The sequence below is a fragment of the Lissotriton vulgaris genome, chromosome 12 (genome assembly GCF_964263255.1).
Source record: "Lissotriton vulgaris chromosome 12, aLisVul1.2, whole genome shotgun sequence".
Taxonomy (NCBI): domain Eukaryota; kingdom Metazoa; phylum Chordata; class Amphibia; order Caudata; family Salamandridae; genus Lissotriton; species Lissotriton vulgaris.
The window spans coordinates 71811917-71830413 of NC_141700.1; the positions used below are offsets into that span (position 1 = coordinate 71811917).

Genomic DNA, 18497 nt, shown 5'->3' on the forward strand with positions numbered 1-18497 from the left:
ATAAACTTATCAGCAGAATAAACGCAGATGGCTAAGTGTATCAGCCCGAGACAATTTCTGGACCATAAGTCATGTACGGTGGGCATAGATCAATCAGTTTTTTAAATCTCTTCCAAAAGCATACCCTTGCTGTTATTCCCACGTGTTTTTAATCAGATAGTGAATTATTGGTTTACACTTTTGTCTTTATTATATTTGGTAAAATATTTTTATTATACATTTAAGGAGTATTATTGTTTGTAGATGTTACATGGCCAACGAATCCAAATAAACTAAAAATATTCTCAAAATCACCTTTATGTGCCTATTCCACTTTCAACGTTTTTTTAAAAATCCATTTTAAGTGGGGACTTCATCTGTACATGCTAATCAGTAAACCGGAAAGAGCGAAATTTTGGAGGAAAAAACACGTGGAAATTAATTTTCCTCCTTTTACTTACATTGAACAGGAAGCAAATGTATTTGGACGCAGCTAAAATAATGCGGTTTTAGAGACATCTATGTTCTTAAAACCTTGATAGACCCATAGCCCCAAGTATTGCAATAACAAAAGATCGAGGCTCGGAACCTATAGTTTTCCCAAAACGTAAGTTCCTGGCACTGAAAAGCGCGGATTTCGCCGTAAAGCAACTGCTGCAAAATGTAAACCAGGAACACAATGAAACTACATTTGAGGGGGGTGGTTAGATGGGGCGGGAGAGAGATGCGTGAAAGGAACCGTTCGGCCCAGCCTTGATAGTAGTGGGGGAAGGCGGCCATCTTGAACTGTACTATGTCCGTTAGACCACGCCCGAGGCTTTCATGTAGATATTTAACAGAATAAAAAATAAAATGTTAAAAGGAAAAACTTTGTGAGAAACCGTAATTATTCACGCCAAAGTTTTAAAACGGTAGGAAACATCATTTACAAATATATAATGTTATTAAAATATAAACATTCTAAGAGACATGTTATAAAATCAATCTATTTTGAGAAAAAGTTTTTGGACTAATCTGGAATGTAGGTCTTATTCTATTTCGTTTGTCAATGGGGAAAAAACAAAAGTTGAGAATTTTGCAGTAGGGTGGTTTGTACAAGATGGCGTCCATGGTGGAGAGTTTAACAGCTTTCTTCGTCTTTCGTCCCATATTCCCAATCCAATAGCCGTAAAGCATTGGGCGTCTCCTCCCTCCCCTGCAAGAGCGTGCGCATTCTGAAAACCCGTCTACGCAACCTACGTAGTGCTGCCACCCCCTCGCCCTTTGCTGGTGGTGTCAGTGCGCTTGCGCGAGGCGGCACAGCAATAGGTTGATATTTTTTTTTTTATCCTCACTCCGCACATTCACGGACAATCTATACGCCAGTGGCGTAGGCCAGGGATTGGGACGGGCGAGACGCTTACGCCAGGGGAGCAGCTGGTGGATTGTTACTGTCGAATGGAAGGCAGGCTGGTGGAGGCTTAAAGAGACAACAGCAGGCGAAGAGAGCAAGGAGAATGAAGGGATTAATGGTGCAGGAGAGGACTGCCGCCCCCCTGTGACCGTCCAAGACAGGTAAGAAGCCTCCAGACGTGCATGGGGTGTTGGGTCTGAATTACGGGCAGGCGGCTGTGAGTTCATCCTGTTGCTTACGTTGAACACATCCCTTCCTGTTGGCCATTTGAGGGAGGCTTTGGGAACTCATCTGTAAGAGGCCTTACCCACCTCTTGAGGAAGGAAAGACACCCTCTTTTCCCCATTCTCTTAGGAGACGATTTCGGACCCATTATCGGTGGGCCACCAATCGCTTTGCAAAGTCAGGATCATTTCACTCGTGGGAGACACAACACCCACACTCTATTTAGGATGAAGCTTCGTCTAAAAATGGCAGAGTGGACAGAGGCCCCTCTCAATCTCAGGAAACAGGTGCCCCTCATCAGTGGAAATAAATGCTTATATTTGCAGTGATCTCAGCAGAGGCACCCCCCACATGGTCGCACCGCCCGAATCCCAATAAATTCAGACCACACCAGTTTGTTTAATGGAAGAATTAAGGCCGCAGATTATTAGGCATTATCACTTACAAGCGATCCTTTACACGCCATTATTTCTGTCTGGCGACTGTGCGTTCTTACACAACCAGCTCGGCACTGTGCCCTACATTCAGTGCGGCTCTCTTTTCCAAAGTGACTTGTCCCCGTCCTTAACCACCAATGCCTCTGCACTGTGCCCTACATTCAGTGCAGCTATCCTTGCCAAGGTAACCCCCTCCCTGGGACACACCTTTTCCTTTCTCTCCGGGCAAGCTTCTGCTTCCGGCCCGACCGGGTAACCTTTTACCTCCGGTTTCCACACACTCCTTGGGTAAGCGTCTGCTTTAACCCAACCGGATGGCCCCTTTTGCATCCGGTGTCCACTCACTCTGGGGTAACCAGCCGGTTCCCACCCGGCCGGGTGACCTTTTCACTTCCGGGGCCCACACATTCCCTTCCGGGTTGGCGTTTGTCCCCGCCCCCGCCCGAGTTGCGCAATTAATTGTTTACTTCCGGTTCACCTGAACACAGGGAGCTCGGGGAGCTTGCCAGTGACCCCCTGGGTCCTGCCTGCCCCATTTGTAGTCTGAGCCCGCTGCGCCACCTGCTTTTTGTATTCTTCTTGGATCGCTTTGTAAGTACCGCCTGTTGTCCCTTCTTCCGAAACCACAGGATCTCTTGTAAGCCCCATATGCCTCTGCAACAAATCTCACCCCCTTTGTCTACCCCCCCCCCTTCAATTCCTGTCCCTCCAAGGGTGGGTGGGCGGGTCTTCTCCTGCCAAAATTCCCCGGAGATAGAGGGCCTTGTGCCCGGTGCCCACCCTTAAATAGCCCTTATCTCCCTACCACATTCCTACCTTAAATTTATGGCTGAGCTGGCCCAGCCCCAATGCTTGGTGGTCCCGCCCTTTCTCTTTCCCTGCCTTTGCTCCCCTTATCACCCGCCGATCATTGGGTGCTCGGGCTCTGCCCCCCGGGGGTGGCCTCCACTGAGACCCCCGGTCCAGCCACTGCCCCCCTCCCCCTGGGGAGTGGGGGGGCCGAACCAAGGGGCACAGCAGAGGCACCCCCCACATGGTCGCACCGCCCGAATCCCAATAAATTCAGACCACACCAGTTTGTTTAATGGAAGAATTAAGGCCGCAGATTATTAGGCATTATCACTTACAAGCGATCCTTTACACGCCATTATTTCTGTCTGGCGACTGTGCGTTCTTACACAACCAGCTCGGCACTGTGCCCTACATTCAGTGCGGCTCTCTTTTCCAAAGTGACTTGTCCCCGTCCTTAACCACCAATGCCTCTGCACTGTGCCCTACATTCAGTGCAGCTATCCTTGCCAAGGTAACCCCCTCCCTGGGACACACCTTTTCCTTTCTCTCCGGGCAAGCTTCTGCTTCCGGCCCGACCGGGTAACCTTTTACCTCCGGTTTCCACACACTCCTTGGGTAAGCGTCTGCTTTAACCCAACCGGATGGCCCCTTTTGCATCCGGTGTCCACTCACTCTGGGGTAACCAGCCGGTTCCCACCCGGCCGGGTGACCTTTTCACTTCCGGGGCCCACACATTCCCTTCCGGGTTGGCGTTTGTCCCCGCACCACTGCCCCCCTCCCCCTGGGGAGTGGGGGGGCCGAACCAAGGGGCAGAGGCCCCTCTCTTATGCAAAAGGGAGAGTAGCCCCCACACCTGCAAAGGGCAGTCACTTCCTCAGCAGGAGGCAACAATACAGCCCACTTATCTGCTAGAGGTAGGGTTGTCCCATCACATGTGCAAGAGGCAGAGTGCCACCACAATATGTAAGAGCAACCAGCCACTCCATCTGCTAGAGGAGAGACTCCTGTGGGTTAGAGCCCACACACAGCTGCAATGAGCAGAGTAACCCCTCCTGTCTACCAGGGGCTACATTTCCATCTGCTAGATGCATGCCTCCCTCCATTCAAAAGGCAGAGAAGTGCAAAGTCTCTTCTTGTCCACAGGGACTGTGGTCAGGGCCAAGCCTCGTCCGCAGGGGCCGGGTCACCCTTTCTCGGATCTGCAGGGAACCGATCCTCCTTCACATCTGCATGGCATAGTCGACATATCTTCTAGGGGCAGAGAACCCTTCTTTCTAAGAGGCAAATCGATTGTCTCCCCTATTTAATGTGCGGCGTTAAATAGGGTGTTCCTCCCACCCCCATTCTTTAAAGTACAGATTACTTTCCCCATCTTCAATGGGCCAAGTTGTGTCCTCCTTGCTGTCATCCTCAAAAGGCATTGTTATACCCGCCGCCCCCTTCTCAATGATCAGGGTTGTATCTTTCCAGATTTCACTGTCCATGCCCTCATTGTCAAGGGACATAACTGTATCATCCCTTACCTTATAATTGAGGGATAAAGTCCTCATCCCTTACCACTGTCAAAATCCGCAAGGAGCAGTAGTACCCCTCCTTGTTAAAAGGTAGAGTTGTATTCTGGCCCCCCCCCCCCCCCCCCCAACATGGTGGGGTACCTGGTATAACTCCCCCAAATCTTCAAGATCCTTTCCCCCTTTGTGATCACATTCATCTGATAAAACCTGAACTTCCTTATCTGTTTACATTATTTAAGCCCTATTTATGCTAAATCAGCTCCATGCTAGTCCAGTGGGAAAGCAAAGTGACCCCTCGTTTTTAACTTAAACATCTTTGCTTGCATCTTTTCTCCTGTGCATCCTGTTAGTCTTTTATGGTAACAAGCTGACGTCTGTATTACTTTCAGGTATGTAAGACTAAATGTTTTACATTTGGGGAGATTGATGTTGAATCCTTGATAAACTCTGAGTTCAGGTAGATATGGTCTACCTCAATTCCTCCTTTGGTGCTAAGCTGCTTCCAACCCATCAGAACATCCAGGAAGCCTGTTGAGTGTAATCCTCAACAAATGGATTCAGCACACATTTATCTCTGAGCATCCAGGGATGCTTATGCTTCAATATCCCATTTCGATCAGACACGATTTCTTAAACACACTGCATTTTGATTGGTATCTCTTCTCATATACATCTAGATACTATGATCAACCCTGAGCCCTACATATTTGCAGTCAAAGAAACCCAGACATGAGCAGGTCTTGCTCTCTCTCGATATTTATAAAATCTTACTCCCAGGTCAGGGATTTATTTGTGTTAGCCAAACAGGGAGAAGTTCATTTGTATTGAAAGCGCTGAGGGAAGAAACATATGTGCCAACCGTTCTTTGGTGTACATGGTTTTCATAGTAAATTGTTTGCAGAAAGAATGTGTAAACATTTGTGTTGCAAATTTATATGTAAAAAGGAAATAGTTACAAATATTTACATAAACTTGGAAACAGAAAAGTGTTGCAGAAAAAATACTTAATCGCTTAAGTAATTTCATGCTTCATACTGGACTGCTAAACATTCTGTAGTTTTAAGCCCCCTGACTTAAGTGTGAGAGATCAAATTGAAAAGTAATTAAAGTGATATTAGATGGACTCACAAACATATCTACTAGGAAATGTTTTAGGTGGCATATGGTCAGTGAAAATTAATATTATTTTGATTCACTTTTGTGAATTATATCATCCTCCTTTCATTATATATTGTTTCCAAGAAAATGGACTCCTGTCTTTCCTTTAAGCACAAGGATGTCAGATTAGAACTGAACTCAGGTGTGGCCCTGCCTTTTACTTCACATTCCAGAAATCCTTTCCTCCCTAAAATATGGATTGTAGAGCATCCCACACAGATGTCTAGTTGTTTTAATAAAGTTTCCTTTAGGACCACTGTAGGTGTGGCGTTGGTCAAAAGTGTGTTTGAGTATGTTGTTTTCCAGCCTTTCTCAGTAACTTGGAAAATCAGGATCTAAGCAGGGTGTGTAATACAAACTGTTTAGATCCTGATTTTCTAAGTGACCCAGTCACAGGGGCAGCGTATGGACGGGAATTTGTAATCCCCAATAAGACAATTACAAAAGTACCCCATGAAATTTCTAGGAATGTTTGTGATGCCCAGGGAGTTTGTAGATCGACCTCACCATCTGAGTTCTCATCTTGTGTTTTTTGAGGGTATAACAAATTAAACAATAAGCTCCACATACCTCTCATGAATGGAAAGAACTCTTCTTTTGCTTATTGTAAGGTGGATTAAGCAAGGTTACACAGACAGTCTTTGTTTCTCTAAAGTTTATAGTTGTCTAAGCATTCAACCCCTTAACATCACATATAAATCCTCTCCACATGTATTTCGACCATCCTGAATAAGACACTTAGATATATTGTGGCATCATGCTCATGGAATGGCATCAAAGCTGCATAGCGGGCCAAGGTACGAGGAATCATAACAATCACCTAAATACAAAACACAGCCGTGCCCTGCAGTATATAGGTCCATGCACATAATGCTCCAAACCTATCCAAAATAGGACCTGGTTGACCTCTGTTCTACTATAACCCTTTACTGAAAACGAAACTAGTGTTGTCTAGCCTCCATTGTCCATATCCAGTACAGCTTTCCTCTAAAAAATAGGACATACAATGATACAACCAAATACAATGTCTTAATGCCACTTTAGCTTCAGTCAGCAAGTATTGCAAACGAGAGAACACATTTCTAATCTGCTATAGGACCACACAAATGGCAGTAAATGTTACTATACATGTACACATACCATCAATCCCTATTTGTAGCAAGGAATAAACATTCTTGTCAAGTGGAGAAAGATGAATCTAGATATCCAGCCACCTTTTGGAACAGACTTGTTCTACTACAACAGAATACGTAATCCTCCAGTAAGGGAAATACTAGAAGTTCTCCCAATCTAGTAATGTTTTTAAAAATAGCGAAATACAGAAATAAAACAGAGTAAATGCGATGCAGACCATGTTGTCGTGGTGCTCAACGAGTGCACTCCTTCCATGCCTGCTGTATTTCTCAAACTTTCCAAGATAAAATTCTGGTGTACTTGGTTTGGCACGCATAGGATTGCGTTTATTTCTGTCATTTATGCCACTGTGTTTAGAATGATTGTTTTGAAAATAGATTACATTTCTGATTAGATTTTACCAAACATTTCAGAGTTCCGTTGAATGCACAAGCCTCCCGAATGAGATGGTCAACATCCGAGCCGGTGTCCCAGGAAGAGTAGCATAGATAGGAGCTGACATGACAGAGGGATAGGAGACCAAGGATTTATTTATGTAGAAGTAACATTGAGTTACCTTTCATCCACCAGATGTATCACTTCATGCCATGCAATCTTTTCGCTGCTTCTACTGGTTAAAATGATGACACTCGTTCACGTTATGTGCAGGGGTCTGACATGCTTTTCAGATTCTGCACAGTAATACAATGCAACCAAGTTGACCTTACTTGGCCTGACATAGTCAAGGAGGGGTGTAATAAGGTACTGAATAATCTGGTTGCAAGAAGCTGCATTTCATCCCAACCAATGGCCAAATTTTATATTTGGGTCAAAGAAACTCAGGGGAACTGTACAGCTTAAAGAAGATTGCACAGGAGACCTGGCATTGGAATATTCCAGTCCACTGACCTCAAACCTTCCCTACAATGTCATTAGTAGAGGGGGAGATAACGTACCTTTTTCAGTAGAAAACATACCTTCTTCAGTACAAAAAGATTGTTTATTATATCCAGCGTTCACATGTAAAATAGAGATTTACAAAGTTTTCAAGATCGAAAGAAAATAAGAGATTGGTAATGTTCCCATAGAAAGCTTGTAAAGTAGAAAGCTTGTAAAGTGAAAAAATATTACTAATTTTGAACTGACAAATAAATCTTCAGCTAGATCCCACTGAGAAAGAAAAGAGTAAGTGAGAAAGGGAATAAATAGAAGTGTACAAGGTGAAAATCCTTCAATGAAAAAAATAATCATTTTCAAAAAAGGTAGTTGCCAGTAGAGTGCCAGGAAATGAACTTTTCTTTTGACGGGAGGTTCAAAAAGAGAGGAGATTTCTAGAAGTGACTGCCTCTCAAGGTTGAAACATGAGGGGAACAAAGTGTTGGTTGTAATGCGTAATTTATCGTTTCCACTGGTAATACCTTTTAGCTGCATGCCAGTCTGTATTGTTGGTCATTTTGTGCCATAAACAACCATATACATTTCAGCTCTTGCCCTGTTGCAATATGAACTGCCGGCTTATGCGCCCTCAGATCGGGAACCCTGAACAATCCAAGGCCTTGTTAGGCCTCGCCATTGAGGTGCTGTTTGAGCTTTAACTCTTGACCTAGGGAATCTGACTGGGCATACCTTTTGCCCTCAGTGCATCTCACGATTGTGCCCAGTCTTATGGCTGAGAAATCCAAAAAGTGCTCAGTGGAATTCTTGAAGTAAACCTCTAGTGATTATTGTCAATTGTATTGGTCACTGCAACTGGCAGAAACCGTAAGCAAACAAGCCATGGTCCTGTACCAGTAGAAAGGTTCACTAACAAAATGGTGCAAAGTCTGCACCAAACATCGTAAGAACAGGGGTACAAGACTCTATAGGGTAAGAGAGCAGCTTTCCACTCCTTTGTTGCTTCATAAATGGGTCATTTAAAGTGAAACCTTTGTGGCCTGTTCAGGACCGGTTTGTAATGTTTATGGGAAGGGTGGTAAACTAATTAGGCATACATTTCAGCAGGTGTAGCAGAGAACACGTCCGGGCTTAGATCAGGAATCTTTCATGAAGGCCTAGAACAGGTGCTGTGGAGTCATTGTATGGTGAACAACCAAAATGTGAATTAGTCAAATCCACTCTTGTTTTACCACTGCTGGCAGGAAAACGGACATTGGCTGTAACAACGTTTAAAAAAAAAAATCCTTTTTAGTTTTCAATTTCTGCTGATTTCCCTTGTTTCTGCTCAGGAGAGTTTGTCGTCATGAGGGAGGAGAAAGCAGAACGGAGCAAGCTCGAGATCTTTGTCCTGTAATTCTATAATCCCACGGTGGCTTCCATTATCTAAAAATCCAATATCTGTTTCCGTTAGTAATAAGGGCTGTGTATATTAATACATGTTCCATAGGGATTCAAAGGGAAATGGCAGTTCTGTTCGTATCGTTCTGGGTGCACGCTAAGATTAGTTTTCGTTTGTACAGATCAGCCCTGACAAAGACTCTATATGTTGATTTTGTTGCATTCGTTCCACAGGCCTACAGGATTGTCACTGCTGCCCTGGTGTGTGGGGTACTGGCTGCCCCTTCAATTCTTGATCCATCTGGAGTTTGGAAGGAGTTTTGTTCGTCTTTGTAAAATAGTTTCTCGGTCTTTGTAAAATAGTTTCTCTCTCTGCATCACAGAAATCTTCATGGTTTTGTTAATTTTGCTATGAACTGTATTGGGGAACCCTAATAACATGCTACGGTGAAGGTAATATTTGGAAACCTGTGTGCAAAGCTCTGCAGGTTTACACTTCTGAGAAGCTGCATTTGCCTGGGGGCCAGGAAGATCTGTGTACATTAGGTGTAGGAGAGCTACAGCTGACCGACTACTACCATTCATTCGGTACTTTCTCCAGAAACCCTAAAACACTTCGGGCATTCGAGCATCCTGTCAGCCATTCATCAGTTAATTCCCTTGCAAACTTGTACAAAATGGGGAGGCTGTGCAGAGCGACAGTGCTCTGGCTGCGGCTTGCAATAGTCTTTAACTCTGAATAACTGGACTGGGGTGTCGGGCGCTGATGCTATTAATATTCTCTAAAAAGAATTCTTATAGCCCTCTGCTGAATAATTGACACGAAGAGCAGGAATGCTTGGATGTTTCCGCGAGTCTAGTCTGTTTGCATCACAACTTAGAAAACAATTATTTTACGTAATGAGAGTCCTGTTTGGAGTAGCCCCATATTGGGGTTTCAATAAAAGGTACAGGTTACCATCTGTGTATTACTTTTCCGCTTGTACTACTCCAGGTGCATACTTCCGAGTAGGTATCAAGAAGCGATGAAAAATCTAAAATACAGCCCCATAACCTCCATATTACGCAGCAGGCACGTCCTCGTCATTAATTTTGACCTGAGCTGCTGGATCTAACTTTTTTAAAGCAAGGGGCATAGATTATGTTCCATGCATCAAGGATCCCACCTTTCACCAAACTATCTGGACCTGCCATCAGCTTAGACCATTTTGACCCGGGCTATTCCTCCCCCACCTGTACCTGTCTACAGTAAATATTGTACCAAGTAAAACTGCTTAGTGCAAACGATGAAGACCTGTAACTGCTGCCAGCAAGAATAAGGTTGTTATGCAACCCTTTTGAATCCTGGAAAGTAGTAACATTCCTCTTCCTGTGTTTATAACTACTTTGTTTTAACCCTTCTCTTATAAGTAAGTACCCACATGCCCAAAGTATCTCCCCGTATTCCCCAACACATGCTTAAGGGCAGTGACCCTGCCACTCTGCATTTAGATCAGGCCCCCAAACCTCATGCACCTCACTGACTTCTTCCCCATAGATAATTCTATAAGAAGTTCCATGTTCGAGCATGCATTTAGAAAGGGCTTCCACCATCCCCATGCAAACGGCAAACCTTTGCTTCTCCCGCCGGGGTATGAAGTGCTGCATTTAGAATGCCAACCCTCTTGGGAAACCAACATTTGTTTTCTTAATTATCACTTAGTACTTAGAGCATGGTGACACTTGATCATAATAAAGAAGCAACTGATGCAGCACTATTAACGCCAAACTACCTTATTTCGCCCGACAAGTTACATGTCCGAAGTGCAGATGCAAAGAAGGAAGACCTATTCTCTGAACAAATAAATCTCAGCCCGGCAGCAGTTTCCAGCAACCAGCATACAAATCAAAGGAAGTGTGGGTCTTTGAGCACCATCTGGTAGTTTGTTGGGGGTGGAGATCCCTGTACTGTGATCACCCGCTTTCACGAATGAGAGGATGTTTATGATCACTTTAGAGACAGCCGAAGACTTTGCTTGCTAGAGCTAAGAGCTCAAAACTTGCTCTTTAAGGGAGTAGCTAACTAAGGAAACCATGGCTCACAGCCAGTTGTCTACTGTAAAACCACAATCTCTGTGCACGTGGATTCTTGCCTAAATCCATATATCTCCACACCATTCAGGCGCTGGATCAGGTCTTGCGTACATTCAATGCTTCTGTGAAGTTAAAAATGAAATTATTCTACCACCTGTTTATAGGGGGGTTTGCTAGTTAAGATGCTGTGCCACACAAGATCAGACAGGAGAGCTCCAGCTGGAGGTGGAATATTGCATCATGAGGGTAGCAACAAAATCGCCCCTCTTACCAGACACATATGGTCTCTTTGAAATGGCACTAAACTCTGCTTCCTGCTATTAAAAAAAAAAAAAAAAAAATCCTATTTCGGAAGCCAGGTCAGGCCCAGCTTTTCCTGACTGGTTTTAACTCAGATCTGACTTGGATTTTCTGTCTGTCCCCCTCAGTTACTGAAGTGTGCCTTCACCTTTTTGCCCTGAGCCAGTCTCTGCAATCACTTGCGTTTGACTCGTGATGGATAGTTGGTTCCTCTTAGTTTGCGCTTTTGACGCTGCTCATGAAACCATTACTGCGGACCGATCTCGTGGAAAGATTGCCTGAATGCATGTTGCAGTCTCATGGCTGGAGCTGCGCTGTCAGCATATCCCTAATAAAGGTTCTTTATTTTCCTAACTCCTTCCCCCGGAGGAAAGTTGGTAACAGGTGCACAGTACTGCATATAAAGGTAAAGTTTATAAAGCAGTCCATTCTAACAAGCCTCATACTACCCAATGTTAGTCAGGCTCTTCAGATAGGTGGTTGTTTCGTAAACTGCACTTGGGTTAGTTGAGGAAGCAATCTCTGAAATCCGCACACTGATGCCAGCATTGACTTGAACAAACATACAGTATAATCACGTAAAAAAACAAGGCAAACTTCCTTCTCGATTACTTTCGTCCATGTCATTCAGTTTAAGAAGCAGATCTTGTTAAGTAGGATGGATATGTTTCCTCTAATTTGTGTCCCTGCATTGGCCTATGTTTTATACCTTTGTAGCCTTCAATATCCTAAAACCGGTTTGTGCCATTTAATTCAAAGCAAAATAGGAAACAGTCTGATAATGACTCCTCTGATAATTCTAACATATAGGTTTAATTATCTGACAATACATATACAACTTTTCTCACTTTATGGCTTGGCTCTTCAGTAATGCGGATTAATCTTTCTGCTGTTGGATCAAATAATTTGTAGGCCCAGTGATCTTTTCTTTGTCTTGTTAGACTTTACCTTGCCAACTATTTAGTGCTGTTGACTTGGCACACCTGTCATGGCAAAGCACTGCCCTTCCCTTTTGTCCTTGTTGACCTAATAATGCAGAAGAATGTTTTACTTGCCTATTTTTGTGGATTTCATTTTGGCTTCATAGATTTGATTCTTCGGTTAGGACACAGGACTGCGATCCTGGATTGTAGCCTGGTTCCTCTGTAACCCACGTGGCTGCTTGGCACACTGACTTTGAACATGATAGCTTGTCTTGTCTGATGACATGGCTCGCCAGTAGCATGGCATTTCACTTCTGCACAGCTGAGTTTGGTATTTGCTGTAGCACTCTTTTGATCTCACTCTGTAGGAACACACATGATTATTTCAGGTTGATTGACTTGGCTCTCTGGTGGTGCAATCGCTCACCCTGTTGCCCATTTGACCACCTTAGTCTGGATTATGTTTCAGACAGTTTGAGCAAACTGACTGAAAATGGGGTGCAATAGTTGCCCCAGGAGTAGATCTAACATTCCCACCCCAAGTTCCACTATAAACAAAAGGCGTCTTCAGCTTGCTGTTGAACTGGTGGTTGACAGCGCCAAATAAAAGTTTCTCACACATTATTTCCACTGTGTGCCCATATTACTCACGCTCAGCTGGAGGACAGATGCATCAATAAGACTTGTGCATGTAGCAGCCAGAAGTACCTTGGAATTAATGGAAAACTTTTGTTCCGTAGGGGCGAAATAACCTGAGTCAATTAAATTGATTTATATATTTGACCTGTTTTTATGTCCTATAGTACTTGCATAGACCACTTGTGCATGTATTGTATGGTATGTCTGTGTGTCGATTTTTCTCAAAACTTGATGTAGAATTGGTGGGTCTGTCTGCAGTCGGTCAAGAGCAACCAAGGATTTTAAGTATTTAGAGTTTGATTTTCTTCTCTTCTGACCGCAAGCTTACCATTGCTTGGCCGCGTGACTGCGGCAGTTGTCTGCTCCTTGCACCCCATTTAAACCATACGTGTCTGAAAATCTATAGGGAATGACTAACCTCTCTTTAAAACTGCCACTAACAAAAACCCTTTCAAAGCTACCTAAATTTAAACGCCTCTATGCCTGGCCTCATGATTAGCCAACAATCTTGATAAAGATCCTGTTATGTACAGGTTTGAAGCCATCGTACACAACCTCAAAAAAAAAGTGACAATGGTGTTTTTTTGCATTGCAATGGCTTGCAAAGCATGTTTTGCTTTGGTACAGAGTGCAGGGGACTAGTATCAGAATTCATTGCGAGGCGGAGCTTGAGGGAAGCTGCAGTGCATACGCTAACACAATCTTACCCAGAGATTTAAGCCCACACCACAGGTTATTCCAGGCTCTCTGCGTAGGATTGGCACAAACAAGGATTTGAGGAGAGGAAGGAAATGCGGAGTCCGCATTCGATGTTCGGTCATCGTAGGTTGACCGCTTTTAAAGTACTGTTGACAGCGTCTCTCTTAATTTGTTGGTAGAACAGTGTCCTAGCTAACTATGGAAGAGGCCTAGCCTACAAAGTGTTGCTGTTTTCTCGGACTTTTAGCCGTACAACATATGATGTACTCCTGCGTCATTTGCTTCCCTAGTTTCTGTGGTTCCCTTCGTCTAACTATCTTGGTTCATAAAATTAGGTATGAATAACTGATTTTATTGGTTTTAGTCAGTGGATTTCCTAAAATAAAGGACCATCCACAGGGGTCCGTTTTTAATTGAATTGAGAAGGTTTGTAAGGGTTTTCACACAATAATTAACTGGATATAGACAAAATGGAGTGTATACTCTTATGTCTGATGTTTTATTGCTATTTAGTTCCTTTAGTTGTTTATTGTACATCAGCCTTGTGGCAGCTGGTTTTAGTGCCTCACCATGGCTTTCTTCTGGGGATCCCCAGTTTTTTTTTTGCCTGGCAGCTAAAACCTGGAACTCACTTCCCACTTACCTTCGCCTTACTCAGAACCACCTAGCATTCAGAAAGCTACTTAAAACGTGGATATTTGACAAGTAATTCCCCACCCCTCTGCAAGCGCCTTGAGACCCTCTGGGTATGTAGCGCGCTATATAAATTTTTTGACTTGACTTGACTTTGTTGGTCTTAGGACTCTGCACTTTACTCCTGCTAAACAATGTTTGCTCTTCCTTTTAAACATTATCAAATTGGCACATTTAATTTAGAAGTCTCTCGTATATCGTACAATATGTCTCCAGGGCCTGTAAACTAATTTCTACTAATGGACTTCAGTACTTACTGGGCCACCCACCAAAGTAGCACTGTAAAACGGGTCTGCAGTTGCCACCCGGGTGGGCAGTTTTAAACTGCCATTTTGACCTGCTATACTAAACCTTTTGCCAGGCCTAAACCTTCCTTTTCAATATTTATAAGTCAACCCTAAGGTAGGCCCTAAATGCCTAAAGGGTGGTCTCCACATGGTATTTAAAAAGTAGGATATGGGTACTTAAGATGTACATGTACTGGCAGTGAAAATTATCCAGCGTTGTTTTTCACTGTGGCAAGTGCACTCATAGAAAAGAACTTGGGTACATTATAACACATAACTTCAGTTTAGGAATGGCTCCAACCATAATTCAAGAGCCAAATTGATAAGTTAAAATCCAATCTAAGTTTTAAAATGCCACTCTATAAGTTTGCAAAAAAGATTCCATCCATCACCTTTTGAAATTTGGCATTTTCCTCCCTAAGCAAAGTCTGCCTTTCTGCCAGTGTTCAGTGTCACTTGACTGTTAATGGTTCCACTGTGGTGCGATGTGTATTGGTCATAGACAGTGGACAAAGGGCTTGGGTGAGGGGGGGTGCTTTTCTCCTGACAAGATGACTGTGACCAAGAACTAAGTTACACTTCAAAACATGCCACAAGCAAATTTAACTTGTGCTGAGACATACCCCCTATATTGTCCTGTTGGCCATCCAGGCACCAATCCTAGTGGGAGAGGGGCTGCCACCAGAACCGTTTTTGACTCACCACAAGGAAGGGGTTGCCCATTTTCATTGCCACGCCTCTAGGTTGGCATGGGTAGCTCTGATTGGGGAAGAAGATTCTGCCATGTTTGGTTTAGGTTGAGAATAGCACTGTGGGATCCCTTGCAGTAAAATACACAGGACGTGCTGGAAACTTGGGTAGGGTCACCGCATGAAACATTTACCCCTTTGGTTGGGGAGTACGTTTTTCCAAGAATCAGTTGGCTGACCACATTCTTGAACTACAGTAGCACAACAAGCCTCTTCTCTTCTGCCCAGCTCCAACTGCACCTGTCTTGGACCCTCCTGATGGCCTCTTCTGGGATGAGTTTTAGCCTCCAAGTGCTGTCCCCAAGGTCTTGGATGTTTGGCTTGTGTCAAAGTGCACTCTGCCTAAAGCTTTCTGCAACATGAGACTTTAAAACCGTTTGCCAACATTTTGCTTTGAGAACTGACTAGGTAACTGACAAAGGTGCATCGCTCCTGGGCCAAAGATTCAGGCGACTCTCACTACGTTCTTCTGACTTTGGCAAAGCTGATTCAGCAGGACTTTGCAGAGAAGGTATCTGGCCTTGTGGAGCCCTCTTTGGCTACAGCCTGCAGCCATGGCATGCTGGAAGAATACGAGCTCCCAAAATGTGACTGAGTCTGAAGGTACACCTGGCGAAGGCACTAAAAGCATCTGCCCGGCGATGGATCTTCTCTGGGTGCGGAATACAAATTTCCCCGCTCTGAGCCTTACCGCTAAAAGTCAACAGCTTCACTGAGACCTTGCTTAGTCACTATTTAACAACGTTGAGCCCTCTTCGGCCACAGCCTGCTGCTCTCCCTCTGAGGATTTTTTACTTCATCCCAGAGACGATGTCAGAAGATAAAACTTTTTCACCGGGGCAAGCCTGGCCCCTGTATCCAACCCACTCTGCTTCGCAGTCAGCCTTACTGTTAACCATAACACGGTGTAGTGCAATCAGATAACTGCACTTTGAGCTTAAAGCTTTATGGTGCTATTTTGAACCTTACATAAAAAAACATGAATCACTCCGGTTCTATTCATAGGATAATTGTAGTTGGTGGGCCGTTTTTATCTATTTCAATACATTAGCTTGGGATATTTCTTGTGTTGTCACTTTACTAATATTTGAGTGCTACATAAATACTTTACACTTTGCCTATAGGTTAAACCTAAGTGATTTTTAGGTCTCGGCCTGCGTAGGCTGCGCTTGCGCAGTCTCGCTGGCGAGAAATTTTGTTTCAGTATGGGGGCTTGAACCGGCCCCTCTTCTCCATTGGCTGGCTTCCTAAACGGAGGTCAGCCATTGGAGGAGAGGGGCATCACTCCGTTCAAGCCCCGATTCCGGGGGGGGGGGTGGGGGGGGGGGGGGGTTGGTGTTCTTTTTCTCCCTGACGTCATCGGTACAAAGCACGCCCCTCATCATGCTGCCTGCACGCCCAAGTCATCTCTCTGATTGGTGTTCTGTATTAACCAATCAGAGGGCCGACTGGCACGTGCAGGCGTGAGCAGACCCGCGTCCCACGCGTGATGTTTACGCGCCGTGCACCGCTGCTCTCCCCTCATGCCCCTCAGTGCACACCCTCCACAGTAAAATGTCGTAGGTCTCAGCCCGCTCCCCTCATGGCCCTCAGTCCACACCCTCCACAGTAACATGTCGTAGGTCTCACCCCGCTCCCCTCATGCCCATTTACTTATCTCGGTCATAGGCAGCACACCCCTGAAGCGCTCCCACCCGGGGCTCCGCCGCCTCTCAGGCTGCACACTCAATCCACCGGCCCCGTCGGCTGTGCAGCTGTACCCCGGGGCACTCAGTTGCTCCCGGCGGCAAAGCCTCCACTACGCCTCCCCCCCCGTCCATAGTCACGTGCTCTGGCCGCACTCCGCCCCGCACTACCAGCCTTCCCTCCGCCCAGCCTCTGCAGCCCCCCCCAGCGGGCATTGCGCCGCGGCCCTGACAGCCTGCTGGGGGCGCCTCGCTGGGCACAGGTGGGGTTCTCGGGGGGAGTCACGGCTCTACCCCGTCGGCTCTCGCCCTTCTGCCTCCCACGCTCCCCTCCCAGAGCCCCTCTCAAGTCGCAAGTCAAGCTGCAGTGCTGTCCCCTCAGCCCGGATCTCACCGGCCATGCTGTGCACAGCCCTGCCTGGGCCTGCCGCGCTCCACCCGGGCCACCCCCGGGAGTGCTCCGCCTCCCAACCTCTCCGATCGACCTCCCAACACCCCCGGTCTGCCCCCCTCTCTCAGTTCTGTCCCATGGCACACCCACTCCTCGGTCTCGGCTCTCCACGTTCACTCCCAGCTCCCCTCCCTCTCGCCCAGCTTTTCTTGTCCCTTCTGCCCCCTCGCCTCCACCAGCCCACTCCCTGCCCCTCTTCACCCCACCCTAAACTACTTCACCCAGAGCGCCCCTTTCTCTGTCAAACTCTGCTCGCCCCATCTGTTTCCTCTCAGGCTTTCGGACTTGCTCCCCCAAGAGGACCTGTCTCTCCAGCAGCCTCAGCAACTCTACCGCACCCACCCACATTTAGCACCCCATGTCACTCTCCACCCTCAGCACCTCTTTTCGCCACCTGCTGATGACAGTGTATGTCCATCGGTCCCCCGCCTCGGGGCCGGCGTAAGTCGCTCACCTTTCATCGGGAGCCCTCCCCTCCAGCCCAGAGATCACGGGGACCGACATCCCCTAGGATTGGGATTGCAGGGATTCAGCAGCCTCCCCCCCCCAACGCAGAGATACCGTGGGGGCTGCCTGCAGCTGCCCCACCCGCCCCCAAACCCAAGTATTCCGGAGACTGAACCCCCCGGCCAGAGCTGCCCCCTCCAACCCAAACAACCCGGAGACATAGCCTCCTGCCGCCCAGAGACCCTGAGAGCAGCCCTCGCCGCTCAGACCCTGGGGACTGAGCCCCCCTCCGTCGATCAAAGATCCAGAGGACAGAGCATCCTCCCTGGAGACTTGAGGCTGGTCCAGGGCCAGCTTGCACTGAGTATAGTGACTGCAGGATCTGGGAAAGTCGGCTCCCTTGCATAGAGTGCAGTGAGACTTTAGGCCAACTATGCAGCGAACCACTGCTTGGTATCCAAATGAACGGCCCGAGGCGAGGGGCTGCGGACGTCTGCACAAGTGCGTACCCTGCGCTTGACTGGGCCACCCTCCCAGGGCTCTCCGTACAACGAGGGCCTGTGTGCCATGTGCGTGGACAACACGGCCTGCCAGCACTATGGGGTGCGCACCTGCGAGGGCTGCAAGGGATTCTTCAAGGTAAGAGGCTGCACAATCCCGTAGCAT

The 18497-nt window shown here is 46.2% G+C and overlaps 1 protein-coding gene across 1 annotated transcript in view; it reads left to right on the top strand.

Annotated features, from left to right (window-relative positions):
• The first annotated feature begins 1345 nt into the window (after positions 1 to 1345).
• Positions 1346 to 18497, top strand: part of CSNK1G2 (casein kinase 1 gamma 2) — a 142410-nt gene continuing 125258 nt past the window's right edge. Inside the window, exon 1 of the mRNA XM_086947172.1 lies at positions 1346 to 1533. The gene's annotated coding sequence lies outside the window, so the exon portion shown is untranslated. The remainder of the gene's footprint in view (positions 1534 to 18497) is intronic.